Source organism: Aegilops tauschii, chromosome 4 (assembly GCF_002575655.3).
Source record: "Aegilops tauschii subsp. strangulata cultivar AL8/78 chromosome 4, Aet v6.0, whole genome shotgun sequence".
In the NCBI taxonomy this organism is placed as follows: Eukaryota; Viridiplantae; Streptophyta; class Magnoliopsida; order Poales; family Poaceae; genus Aegilops; species Aegilops tauschii.
The window spans coordinates 151195096-151209035 of NC_053038.3; positions in this window are offsets into that span (position 1 = coordinate 151195096).

The window sequence follows — 13940 nt, forward strand, 5'->3', positions numbered from 1 at the left end:
TGATGCATAGCAACGAGAGGGGAGAGTGTTGTCCACGTACCCTCGTAGACCGACAGCGGAAGCGTTATCACAACGCGGTTGATGTAGTCGTACGTCTTCACGATCCGACCGATCAAGTACCGAACGTACGGCACCTCCGAGTTCTACACACGTTCAGCTCGATGACGTCCCTCGAACCCCGATCCAGCCGAGTGTTGAGGGAGAGTTTCGTCAGCACGACGGCGTGGTGACGATGATGATGTTCCACCGACGCAGGGCTTCGCCTAAGCTCCGCAACGGTATTATCGAGGTGTAATATGGTGGAGGGGGGCACCGCACACGGCTAAGAGATCTCAAGGATCAATTGTTGTGTCTCTGGGGTGCCCCCCTGCCCCCGTATATAAAGGAGCAAGGGGGAGGCAGCCGGCCAAGGGGAGAGGCGCGCCATAGGGGGGGAGTCCTACTCCCACCGGGAGTAGGACTCCTCCTTTCCTTGTGGGAGTAGGAGAAGGGAAGGGGGAAGGAGAAAGAAGGAAGGGTGCGCCCCCCTTCCCTAGTCCAATTCGGACCAGACCATGGGGAGGGGTGCGGCCACCTTTTGAGGCCTTTCCCTCCTTTCCCGTATGGCCCATTAAGGCCCAATACGAATTCCCGTAACTCTCCGGTACTCCGAAAAATACCCGAATCACTCGGAACCTTTCCGAAGTCCGAATATAGTCGTCCAATATATCGATCTTTACGTCTCGATCATTTCGAGACTCCTCGTCATATCCCCGATCTCATCCGGGACTCCGAACTCCTTCGGTACATCAAAACTCAATAAAACTGTCATCGTAACGTTAAGCGTGCGGACCCTACGGGTTCGAGAACTATGTAGACATGACCGAGACACGTCTCCGGTCAATAACCAATAGCGGGACCTGGATGCCCATATTGGCTCCCACATATTCTACGAAGATCTTTATCGGTCAGACCGCATAACAACATACGTTGTTCCCTTTGTCACCGGTATGTTACTTGCCCGAGATTTGATCGTCGGTATCTCGATACCTAGTTCAATCACGTTACCGGCAAGTCTCTTTACTCGTTTCGTAACACATCATCCCGCAACTAACTCATTAGTCGCAATGCTTGCAAGGCTTATAGTGATGTGCATTACCGAGTGGGCCCAGAGATACCTCTCCGACAATTGGAGTGACAAATCCTAATCTCGAAATACGCCAACCCAACAAGTACCTTTGGAGACACCTGTAGAGCACCTTTATAATCACCCATTTACGTTGTGACGTTTGGTAGCACACAAAGTGTTCCTCCGGTAAACGGGAGTTGCATAATCTCATAGTCATAGGAACATGTATAAGTCATGAAGAAAGCAATAGCAACATACTAAACGATCGAGTGCTAAGCTAACGGAATGGGTCAAGTCAATCACGTCATTCTCCTAATGAGGTGATCTCGTTAATCAAATGACAACTTATGTCTATGGCTAGGAAACATAACCATCTTTGATTAACGAGCTAGTCAAGTAGAGGCATACTAGTGACACTCTGTTTGTCTATATATTCACACATGTATTATGTTTCCGGTTAATATAATTCTAGCATGAATAATAAACATTTATCATGATACAAGGAAATAAATAATACTTTATTATTGCCTCTAGGGCTTATTTCCTTCACTCGGATCTTTTCCATGAAGGTAGACTGAATCTCCAATGTTGCTACATAGCCTCTCGGAACTATTTCCAAACGTAGTTCGCGAAAATCCTCGGCTAACTCCTTGGGTAACTCTCCGATCATGAGTGTGTTGACATGGCTCTTGCGGTTCAACGCATCGGCTACTACGTTAGCTTTTCCAGGGTGATAATGCAATCTCATATCATAATCTTTTATGAGTTCCAACCATCTCCTTTGCCTGAGATTCAACTCCTTCTGCATGAAAATGTACTTCAAACTCTTGTGATCCGTGTACACCTCACAGTGATTTCCGATGAGAAAATATCTCCATGTCTTCAACGCATGCACTATAGCTACTAACTCCAAATCATGCGTTGCGTAATTCTTCTCATGGGGTTTAAGCTCTCGTGAAGCATATGAAACAACTCTTCCTTCCTGCATAAGCACTGCTCCAAGTCCTCGACATGAAGCATCCCAGTAAACTTCATAATCCTTGCGCTGATCTGTCAGAATCAACACTGGTGATGTAACCAAACGTTTCTTTAACTCCTGAAAACTAGCTTCACATTCCTCAGTCCAATTGAACTTGGTGTCCTTCTTCAACAGCTCCGTCATGGGCTTACCAATCCTCGAAAAATTCTCAATGAACCTCTGATAGTATCCTGCAAGTCCAAGAAAACTCCGGATCTCTCCAACTGATGTGGGTGATTCCCAGTTTGTCACAGTGACAACCTTGGTGGGGTCTACTGCTATTCCTTCTCCGGATATAACATGTCCGAGGAATCCAACTTCCTTCAACCAAAATTCACATTTGCTGAACTTGGCGTATAACTGATGTTCTCTGAGCTTCTCAAGTACCAAACGCAAATGCTCCTTATGCTCCTCTTCATTCTTGGAGTAGACCAAAATATCATCAATGAACACCACGACGAACTTATCCAAAAACTCCATAAACACCTTGTTCATTAGGTTCATGAAATAGGCAGGTGCGTTAGTCAGACCAAATGACATAACGGTATACTCGTACAGCCCACACCTAGTGGTAAAAGCTGTCTTAGGTATATCCTGCTCTCGAATCTTCAACTGGTGCTATCCTGATCGCAGATCGATCTTGGAAAATACCTTAGCTCCTTGCAATCAGTCAAACAGATCATTGATCATCGGTAGTGGGTACTTATTTTTGATGGTCACTTCATTCAATCCTCGATAATCAACAACCATCCTTAACGATCCATCCTTCTTCTCCACTAGAAGCACTGGTGATCCCCAAGGTGACGAACTTGGGCGAATATAGCCTTTATCCAGTAACTCCTTAATCTACTTCTTAATTTCTTCCAAATCCTTAGCGGGCATCCTGTATGGTCTCTTAGATATCGGCCCTGTGCCTGGAAAAAGCTCAATCAAAAAATCAATGTCTCTATCCGGTGGCATGCCTGGCAACTCTTCTAGAAATACATCAGGGAAATCTTTCACCACTGGTACTTCCTCCTGTACAACTCCTGATAAGGTATTCACCTGAGCCCTCTTCGGCACATGCCGGGATACATACTTGATCCTTCTTCCTTCTGGGGTGGTAAGCAAAATCGACTTACTAGCGCATTCAATGTTCCCTCCATACTTCGATAACCAATCCATGCCTAATATCACATCCAATCCTTGCGATTCCAATACTATTAGGTCTGAGGGAAACACATAGTTACCAATCCTTAATGGTAACCGATCACACCATAGATTAGCCATATACTCTGCTCCTGGCGAGGTTACTAACATGGGTGACCTAAGGGCTTGGGTTGGCAGTTTATACTTATCCACAAATCCCCTTGATATGTATGAATGCGATGCACCAGTATCAAAAAGAACGAGTGCAGTAAATGTCTTAACCAAAAACTTACCTATCACTGCATCAGGTTGTGCTTCAACCTCATCCACGTAAACGTGGTTCACTTGTCCTTTGTTGAAAGGGTTGGGCTTCTTCCTAGAGCTTCCATTGCCATTTCCATTCTTAGCTTCCGGACATTCAGTTGCATAATGTCCAGTCTTCTGACATTTGTAACAAGTAATGTGGCTCAGATCTCTCTTAGTTGGGGTCGATGGGTTGGTACGGTTCTGTCCGTTGCTTCCTCCATTCCCATTACCATTCTTGGGTCCACTATGGTTGTGCGAACCTCCTGCTCCATGGGTATGCTGAAAATGTCCTCCTGAATTCGGGGTAAAACGTGGCTTCTGATGAGCTCCAGAATTGTACTTCCCTTGTCCATACTTCCTCTTGCGGCTTTCAATCTGCTGCTGCTTCCCTTCAATCATGAGAGCTCTATCTACCAACTCCTGGTAGTTGTTGAAGGTTCCTACCATCAACTGCATGCTTAGCTCATCATTCAGTCCTTCCAGAAACTTCTCCTGCTTGGCTGCATCTGTAGCAACGTCATCTGGGGCATAACGTGCTAACTTACTAAAGTCCTCCACATACTGGCCTACGGTGCGTCCTCCTTGGCGTAGATTGCAAAACTCACGCTTCTTCATAGCCATAGCTCCGGCTGAAACATGGGCAGTACGGAAAGCTTGCTGAAACTGGTCCCATGTGACAGTGTCGATAGGCTGAGTGGCTATGTAATTCTCCCACCATGATGCTGCGGGTCCATCAAGTTGATGTGCGGCAAAATGCACTCTCTCCGCATCTGTGCATCCTGCAGTGGTCAGCTCCCTTCCAACCTTGCGGAGCCAATCATCTACAACAATCGGCTCGGTGCTGCTGGAAAACACCGGCGGATTCAACCTCAAGAATCGGGCCAACTGATCAACAGGTGGTGGTGGTGGGTTGTTGTTGTTGTTGCCTTGGTTCTGTACTAACACTTGCATTAGGGCATTCTGCTGCTGAATCAACTGAGTGATCTCCGGTGGAAAAACAAATCAGGTGTCGCATCTCGGAGGCATCTGCTGGGTTTAGAAAGGATGAGAATTTAGAATAGAATGAGGTCTAGAGGGAAAACACTACCCATATGCACATGAGACAAACACAAACAATACCACTCAATCAATTCAAACAAGGCATACAATCGATCTAACTATCGTTACAAAGTGCTCGGACTATACTATATACATGGGGAAATACTACTACTGATTATGGTGGTCTACTAGAAATTTTGATCGGTCGAAGACTCCATGATATCTGCTCCAGCTTCATCAACAAATTCATCTTCACTGGGGTCCGAGTCGGTGTCGTCGATGATGATGTAGTTCTCTCGGCAAATAGAATCGTCATCTTCTCCTCCTGGTGCTGGGTCTCCCATGAAAACTTCGATCTTCTTTATCAGGTCTTCATTCTTCTCCAGTAATGTTGCGATTTCCTCCTCATATCCATCGCGTGTAGACTTGATTTCTTCCTCCAGTTCCGTGATCTTGGTCAATGCCTTCTTCAGATCTATCATGCCTGCGCACATTTGGTTCTCCTGGCGACGAACGTGATGGTTTAACTCCTGGATGAAAGCTGCAATTGATCTATCCTTCTTGGTGCTGATCATCTCCCATTGCTCATCTCGGCACCCACAAATCTGATAAATAGTATCCTTAAGCTCCTTGTGGTAAACTTCTCCAATGCGTCCCATAGTGATGTGGGCTGCCATGCTCTTTCCTAAACTCCAGGTTGGTGCATCAAAGGAAAACTCTATAGGCTCAGTGACTGACATGAACGTCCTTCCTGGAACTTGAACTTGAATCTTCCAGCGCTCCTCTTCGGGTAGTGTGGCGTTGTAGGTTCCGGTGAAGCTTGGAATTCCGATGTTCAGGTATCTAGTGACTTCCTTCAAGTGGCGTCCAAATGGTGTATCTTCATCTGGTTGCATGAACTTGTTCCTTGCATCCGCCATTCCTAAAAGAGTAGAAAATGGAGAGGAGTCGGAAATGAGAAGAGAGTAGTGTTCTAGGGTTTAAGCTTAGTGGTCGTGTCCTACAATCAGCGTGTGCTCTGATACCATCTTGTAGCGACCAGACCTCAAACAGTCTGATCTACTGTGCACCAGTGTCATCCCTGGATCAGTAATGCTGACACGCACAGTACTCGAAGGATTTATAACAGAGTAGCAATCACACACTTATTACATCGAGTGTCTCAAAAGAGAACTAGGTATGATAAATATGGCTTAAGGCCATCTAAAAACGATAACAGCAGAAGACTTGGAAGATAAGTGAGTCCATCAACTCAACCGGCATCACTGAGTATAAGACCACGACCTAAGGCACCTTACTCGTCGTCTGAAAAGTCTGCAACATGAAACGTTGCAGCCCGAAAACGGGTCAGCACATGGAATATGCCGTCAATATAACACATAGAGAGTAATGAACAGAATAAGGCTATACTACATGCATATTTGGCTGGTGGAAAGCTCTATGGTTACAGTTTTGCGAAAAGCCAATTTTTCCCTACTGCAAAGGAATAAAATTTTATTTAACTATCATGGTGGTTGTTTGAACATTGAGATGGTTGACAGCATCTCAATCCCAATTAAGAACGTGATTAACCCAATCAAATTAAATTAAGTAACATGGTGATGAGATTCACATGATAATCCAAGAACTAGATACTCAAGATGTCCATAACCGGGGACACGGCTAACCATGATTAGTTTGTACACTCTGCAGAGGTTTGTGCACTTTTCCCCACAAGACTCGATCTCCTCCGTTGGTATTCTCGCACTACATGGTGTTTGAGAAACGGATGACCGAAACACAGTCTTTCAGAAGCATTAACTCTAACCCCGGGTAGACAGTACCAACCTACATCCCCTACATCTGCTAGCCTACCACTGGAAGAGGTCATGCAACCTACTCAACTATGCTAGAGCCCATAATAGCTTGTGGCTGCACACAGAAGTTTCTAGCATGAATAATCTTATGATCCCTTTGAGCCTGGGTGGCGGTCCATAGGATAATCACACGGAACCCGGGGATTTCCAAAAATACAGGCAACACTGGATTCTCCAGGTGCCTCAATCCACCCAGATGTGAGTTTAAGTTGCCACCTTAAGTTTAACCATAAATTAACAATCTCACAACTGTCATGGAAAGATCTCTCAAACCCAATCCACGTCTACTAGCATAGCATAGCAATATGAGCAAATGTAGAAGTAACTCCCAAAGGTTTGATAACAAAACAGGTAATAGGTACTACCTCATCTACTTCCCGATACCCACAATTTAATCAGATCCTAATCATGCAATGTTTGAGGATTGGTCTAATTCAATAAAACTGGGTAGTAAAGAGGTATGACCAAAGTGTTACTTGCCTTGTTGATGATCCGTGAAACCTAGAGATTCGAAGTAGCAAGCGGCGCATTCCGGGTACTCTATCGCAAACAGGCATACAATAAGCACTCATCTAATGCATAGGTAAAACTCAAATAAAAGATCTAACCATTCAACTTAAGAACTCTGGTTTGCAAAAAGAATCAAATCAAACGAAACAACGGAAGTCAAACGGCGAAAGAAACAAGCTTCGTTTACTAATCTGGATCTAAGTCAAATTTTACAGTACCAAAAACTTGTTTGAGTTGGTTAAACGGAAAGAGAATTTCGAGACGAAACTCTAGGCGCTTGAATCGCCTGATTCCGATAAACGAGCGAAAAGTTATACTAGAACAAAAATCGGATCAGAAATCGCGATCTGGAATAATCGCGGAAAAATCCGAGAAAAAGAAAAAGTGACAAACAGTTTATCGAACGAACGTTCGTTAACTGTAACTAAACGATGAACGCGTTCGTTAAAACGAACGAACGAGCGAACGCTCGCTAAAAGGACTAAACCGAAAAGAAAAAAAACCAAACCGATCTATAAAAAATTAAACCGGGGTTTCAAAAAAACTGCCCGGTTTTCCGGCGAAAACCGGCGCGACGGCTACCTCGTGTCCGGCGGGGTCGGGCGGCTCCGGCGGGGTTCGGGAGGCGGCGTGGGGCGGCGGGGCTGCGGGTCCGGGCGGCGGGTGGCGGCGGGGTCGACGGGAGGCGTCGGGCGGCGGCGTTCGGGCGTCGGGCGGCGGCGTTCGGCGACGGCGGCGGCGGTTGGTGGCGCGGGCGGCGGGGTTCGGGGTGGGGAACGAGGTGGCGTGATGGATAGCCTTTGCCACACAATTTCTTCTACGGACCGTGTGTGATGCATTCAATAATGCAAACGATAAAATTGTTAATATCATGTGCAATGGCAACGCTATCACAAAGGATTTAACGTGAAAAATTATGTGTGATGTACCTGCGAAGAGAAACGTTTTCCTTGGAGCAATTGTGTGGGATGTACATACGAATGGAAACGTTTAGCGGGGACTGACTGTGTGGGATGTACTTGCGACCGAAAACAATTTCGCCTGTATAATTGTATTTTTTAGCTCTACTGTACGTATTTTCCGTATATGAGCGCTCGCCGGTTGCGCACGACCTCATTTTGCCGAGCGTGTGTGCAAGGAGGGCATATCTCCGACGGTTTCTGGGTCATGTGGGAAGGACCCCCCTATCACCGTCACTCACTAGGCGACGGTTCCAAATGCCATCGCAGGAAGGGGTTAAAACCCGTTTGTATAGCACCGACGCGTACTAGTGTCAGTATGTCGTTAATTCTGTCAATACCATGTTCATGATCATTTCATGGATTAGATTAATTGAAAAACTGCCTATTTACTCAGCATTGGCAAGGAGAGATCCTTGGAGTCGTTGCTCTTTGGAGGTGGTCGGGTGTTGGTTGAGACACGACCTTGTTGGTTAGTTTAGGGCAGACCCATTTGTGTTGGAGTTGTATTGGGTGCGTTCGAGACGGTGTGGTGTTTACTTCTCACTGGTGTGTGGTGGGAGCTTGCCTAATTTCTTGTACTTTATCCTCTGCCTTCTATAAGAGCAAGTATAATAAGATGATTGACATCGGTTGTAAGGCTTTAAATAGTGTAGTTTTGCAGAGTTGATGGAAAGAGAAGATGAGGGAGAAGATATTTGAGAGTGTCCGTACCGCTGTCACACACGTGTCCAACAACCCTGGCCCACCCAAAGCGCTCTCATTCGTCCGCGCACTTTTTCGCCTGAAGTGGTCAGCACCGCATCCTTGTCGGCCTAAGGCCTTTTGAAGCTAAGCTAGGCAGGCTCATCATCGTCGGTCGATTAGTCGATTGCCTGCCGGGAGGGGTGGAGTGGTGGCCTTCGTGGGACCCAAGCATCGGCGCCCTTCCATGCTCTACTCTTCCTCGCTGTCGGCGGTGCTCGCGCATGTGCCGACAATGTCATCGTGATGTCGGGGCGCGGCCGACGCGGAGCTGGCGGCGTCTTCAGTGCCCTAGTAAAATTCATCTACCGCCTCATCGATCTCCATGAAGGTGGCTTCTTTCTCCGCCTGCAGGAGGTGGTGCCGCCGTCGCTCGTGGCGGATGTCATAGACGACACGGTAGGATAGGAGCAACACCTCCTGCTCGTCCATGTCCGCGTGTGCCATGATGCCCATGACGACGGCAAGTTGCTCGTCCGGGTGCCGGTGCTTGTCAAGGAGGCGAAGGTTGCACGCCTGGTCGGCCTGCACCTGTTGGAACGCGGCCTGCCGCTCTTCCAACACCATGTCAGTGTAGTAAGCTCACGCCTCGCCCATGGTGATAATGGAAGATACCGGCGAGCACGGTGGCACCGACTCGTCGACGACCGCCTCTTCCATTGGCTCGTCCGCGCCGCTCGCCTTCGGACAGCTCATCCATCTGTCGGACTACTAACTGATGGCAATGCCGGTAATCTCCTTATGTTCGGTCGACGGGCTCTCCCACAAGGCTTTGGAGCTCGAGGCCAAGGCGGGTATGGTGCCTAAGGAACGGAGGAGGTTAGATGCGGCTATTGTCGGGCCTGGCTTTTAAATAGCAAGCAAATAACAGGCCACGCGATGGAGTGATTAATGGTGGTTGAGGGAGTCCTGGATTAAGGGGTCCTAGGGCCGCTGGCCTATTGCTTATGGGCCGGATTGGTGGGCTGCTGTGGAGCCAAGCTACAGCGCGGACTCGTGACCGGATAGAAGATTTCGGAGCCGTGGTGTGCCCTCCAAGTCAAGATTAGGCAAGATCTTTCCTTCATTGTAACCGATCGCCTGTAACCCTAACCCTACTGGTGTCTATATAAACCAAAGGGTTTGATTCTTTAGGGCTAGAGCAACATCCAATACCCCCTCAACCTAGGGTTTAGCTTTCCTGATCTCGAGGTAGATCGACTATGTAACCATACCATACACATCAAATACAATCAAGTAGGACATTGGTTTTACCTCTTAGAGAGGGCCCGAACCTGGGTAAACACCATGTTCTTCATCCCTTGTTCCCCATTGATCCTAGATCCACAGCTCGGGACCCCCTACCCGAGATCTTCCGGTTTTGACACCAACATTGGTGCTTTCATTGAGAGTTCCGCTGTTGGGTCATCGAAGGATCGATGGCTCGCCTGATCATCGGAGATGGCGTCAGCTCTGGGGACCACTTTGTCCCTGGCCAGCTCTTCGCGTTCGGCAGCATCGTGCTGCAAGCCAACCCAACTAGTCATCTAGACCAAATCAACAATTTTGCCCCTAAGCACCAAATTAGATTCGGCAACTTGGAGTACGTCGCGGACGCCCGAGGCGATCTGGTCTTTGCTGGATTCGCAGCCTCTCCCTGTACCCCTGTGGGCCCTGTTATGCCCGCTCCGGAGCTTTCTCCCGATCCGATCTATGGATCGGCCTCAACCCCTCGGCCGGCCTCGAGCTCGGATGGCTCCACCCTGTTCGGAGACCAGGAATCCCTTCGACCACGCCAGTGATGCCAGCCAAAGACCCAGGTTCAGGCCTCAACATAGAAGCGGTGTTTGGACGCCAAGAGCCACTCGCGGCCGAACCCTCTCCTCATGACACGCCTCCGGCCTTGAGCCCTAGTGACGGGTCGACGTTCGTAAATCAGGAATCATCCCTGGGCGAGCTCCCCCTCACGCACTTGGCTTCGAGCCCCAACACGGAGACAACGTCCGAAGACCAGGTTTCGTCCTTGGTCTCTTATGCCTATCCAACCACAAGCCAGCCCGTGCGTCGAGGTCAACTCGGCCCTGGAAGACCAGGACTCAGTTTGGACCTGGATCACTCCTTGCCCCGCCACAACGGAAACCGGTCCCGAGCGGCCACCGCACGCCAGCTCGGCAAGCCTCGCATTGTTAAACGAAGCGCTCGACCGAATCCGGATGATGGCTATTCGAGATGACTCGACCTCGTCCTGCGTTCAGCAGCCCCTCGAGGCAAATTATAGGGAATTTTATGACCCATCCACCACCCACCTAGTAGCCACAGTCGAAGACTTAACCAACATGTTGGACTACACTTTGGAAAACGCCGAATACATGGACGAGGATAGTGGAGCCACGGCTAACACCGATGCTGCTCCCCCCGTCACCGGCTGCTGGACGGCCACGTCCACTTACGATGTCTACATGGTGGACACCCCGAAAGACGATGACGACACTCCCGGGAAGGATAACGACAAACCCAGCGATGAGCCACCGAAACACCGCAGATAGCGCCGCCACTCCAAGGCACGTCGAAGCCATGCGAGCAACACGGACACCAGAGAAAACGACACTCCAGACAATACGGACAAACAACTACAAAACGACCACGAGGAGCATGAGGACCCGCTCGATATCGAATACCTCGATGACTCCAAAGACAGCAACTGCCTCCCTCCTTTTGAAGAGGAGGTTAGTTTGGGTGGCAAGGATTTCATCGTCCCCGAAGACCTATTGGATCAAGAGCGGTTTAAACGGCAGCTAATTGCCACCGCACGGAGCCTGAATAAACAACGGCAAAAATAAAGTCCGAACAGGATACCCTTAATGAGAGATGGACCAAAGTCCTAGATGCCGAAGAGGAATACGGTCACGAGCGACAGACCAAAAGCTACCCGAAGCGAAGACTACTACCGCAATTCGATGACGAGGCCATAGAGCAAGCACCTCCAAGGTACACGCTGGCGGGACAGCCGGACCGCCCCCCTCGAGGACAGGACCAGACAGATGATAAAGGCGAACAACCTCCCACTCATCCTTGCCGTCAAGGCAAGGAGCCATTACAACCAGCTTACGAGTATGACCTACGCCGTGACCTGGATGCTCGGGCAGGTCTGACGAGGTCCATCTACGGACCTAAAAGAAATCCTCCTGTTAGACGGGATGGATACCAAGCCTAGCTAGACCGAAATGATAGAGCTGGGGAGCTGCAACGAGTTCGGATGACAGACGATCTCCGGCGCGACATAGCCAGAATCAGGGGCGCCGCTCATCCTCTATGCTTCACTGATAGAGTGATGCATCACCAATTCCTGGAAGGTTTCAAACCTGTAAATATCGAGCCCTATGACGGGACAACAGATCCGGCCGTATGGATTGAAGATTTTTTGCTACACATTCATATGGCATGAGGAGACGACCTCCACGCCATCAAGTACATATCGTTAAAGCTCAAAGGTACGGCTAGACACTGGTTGAATAGCCTTCCCAAAGACTCCATAGGATGTTGGGAGGAGCTTGAGGAGGCCTTTTGAGCTAACTTTCAGGGCACTTATGTCCGGCCCCCGGACACTGATGACCCGAGCCACGTTATCCAGCAGCCCGGTGAGTCAGCCCGGCAGTTTTGGAACCGGTTTTTGACCAAGAAAAGCCAAACCGTTGACTGTCCGGACGCCGAAGCCATAGCCGCCTTCAAGCATAGTATTCGAGATGAATGGCTAGCACGTCAGCTCGGCCAGGACAAGCCGAGAACAATGTCAGCGCTCACCTCCCTGATGACCCGCTTCTGCGCCAGAGAGGATAGCTGGCTAGCTCGTAGAAACACCAACCCAGAAGCCCCCGGCACCTCGGAAGTCTAGGACGGGAACGGGAAGCCACGACGGAATAAGAACAAACGTCGCCACAATGACGGCGAAGCTGACGAGATGGCAGTAAATGTCGGATTCCTTGAAGGGAAAAGAGAATTACTTGACTCACCTTGAAGCCTGTCAAAAGGCCCTAGACGGCATCGTTCAGTCCGGTATGGACGGACCGAACACCCTGTAGAACCACACCCATAAGGGCGCGGTGCTCGTCGACGATGACGGAGTTGTTCACCAACTCCTCCATCACGTCCGGACAGCCCGCCGTCGCCTGGCAGTTCGTGTTCAGCGCGGGCGGTAGGACGTCAACCCATCCTCCGTCGGAAGGCGGGACCGGCACCTGTGAGGGCCTTGGGGGCTCAGGTGCGGCTGGCTGGGAGGGCCCGGACGGTCCGGACTCTCCTCCCATATTCGCCAGGAGGGACACACCCTCCTGGTCTTTGGTGACCGAGGCATCAGCCTCAGCCATGATTGCGTCGCCCCCTCCAACGTGTTCGGACGGGGAGGGGACCTTCGGGACAGCACCTCCCGGGCCTCTTCGGGGACCAGGGGAGGCGCGGAGCGCGACATTGATCCGCTATACGCCAATTCGGCGGGTGGAGAGGTCCCCTCCGAGGTCTGCTCGGCAGGGTGGTTGCGCGGTGGACTGTGATATCACACAATCAGTTTCCATCAGTAAGGGACTGGTAAAATGAAGTAAGCAAGAAATGTTGAGGTTCACACCTCATGGCGGGGGGCTTGACCCTGAGTTCCTTCTCCGGGACTTCTTCGGACGACACGGACTCCTCATCGGAGTCCGAACTGTCGGGCAGGACCAGCTTGGGTCTGCACTGCCTCTTCTGGGCCCGAGGAGGTTGCTCCTCCTCGACGTCCTAGGACGCCGCCCTCTTCTTGGAGTGGGAGGAGGCGCTCTCCTCCTCGTCTTCTTCCTCCTTCCCTTCTTGAGCAGACGGCGCCGCAGCGTCTCCGGCCTTGGTGTCCGGACGACCTCTTCTGCGGAGGCCTTCCCTGGCCTCCGACAGATGTTTCTTCTTCTTTCCCTTCTTTTCTGGCGCCTTGTAAGGCGCCACGACCAGGAGCTCCTCTAGTTGAGCCGACTGGGGCTCTTCGGGCAGTGGAGCCTAACTGCTGATCTTTTTGGCTTTCTCGAGCCAGCCCTGTAAAGGCAACAAAAAGAAGCTTAGACCGAATTTTGTGCAGTATGACCGCCCGAATATATACCAGGCAAGAGATCAATTGCCTTCTTCGGGGGATTTGCGGCGTCAAGACCGATGTCTTCATCCTCGGCTGGCCACTCCTCCTGAGACTTGAACAGCAGACTCCACACCTTGTCATGGGTCGTCCGAAGAGGTATTGCACGGTGGCCTGGTCGTTAGGCTTATAAGACCACATCGGACTG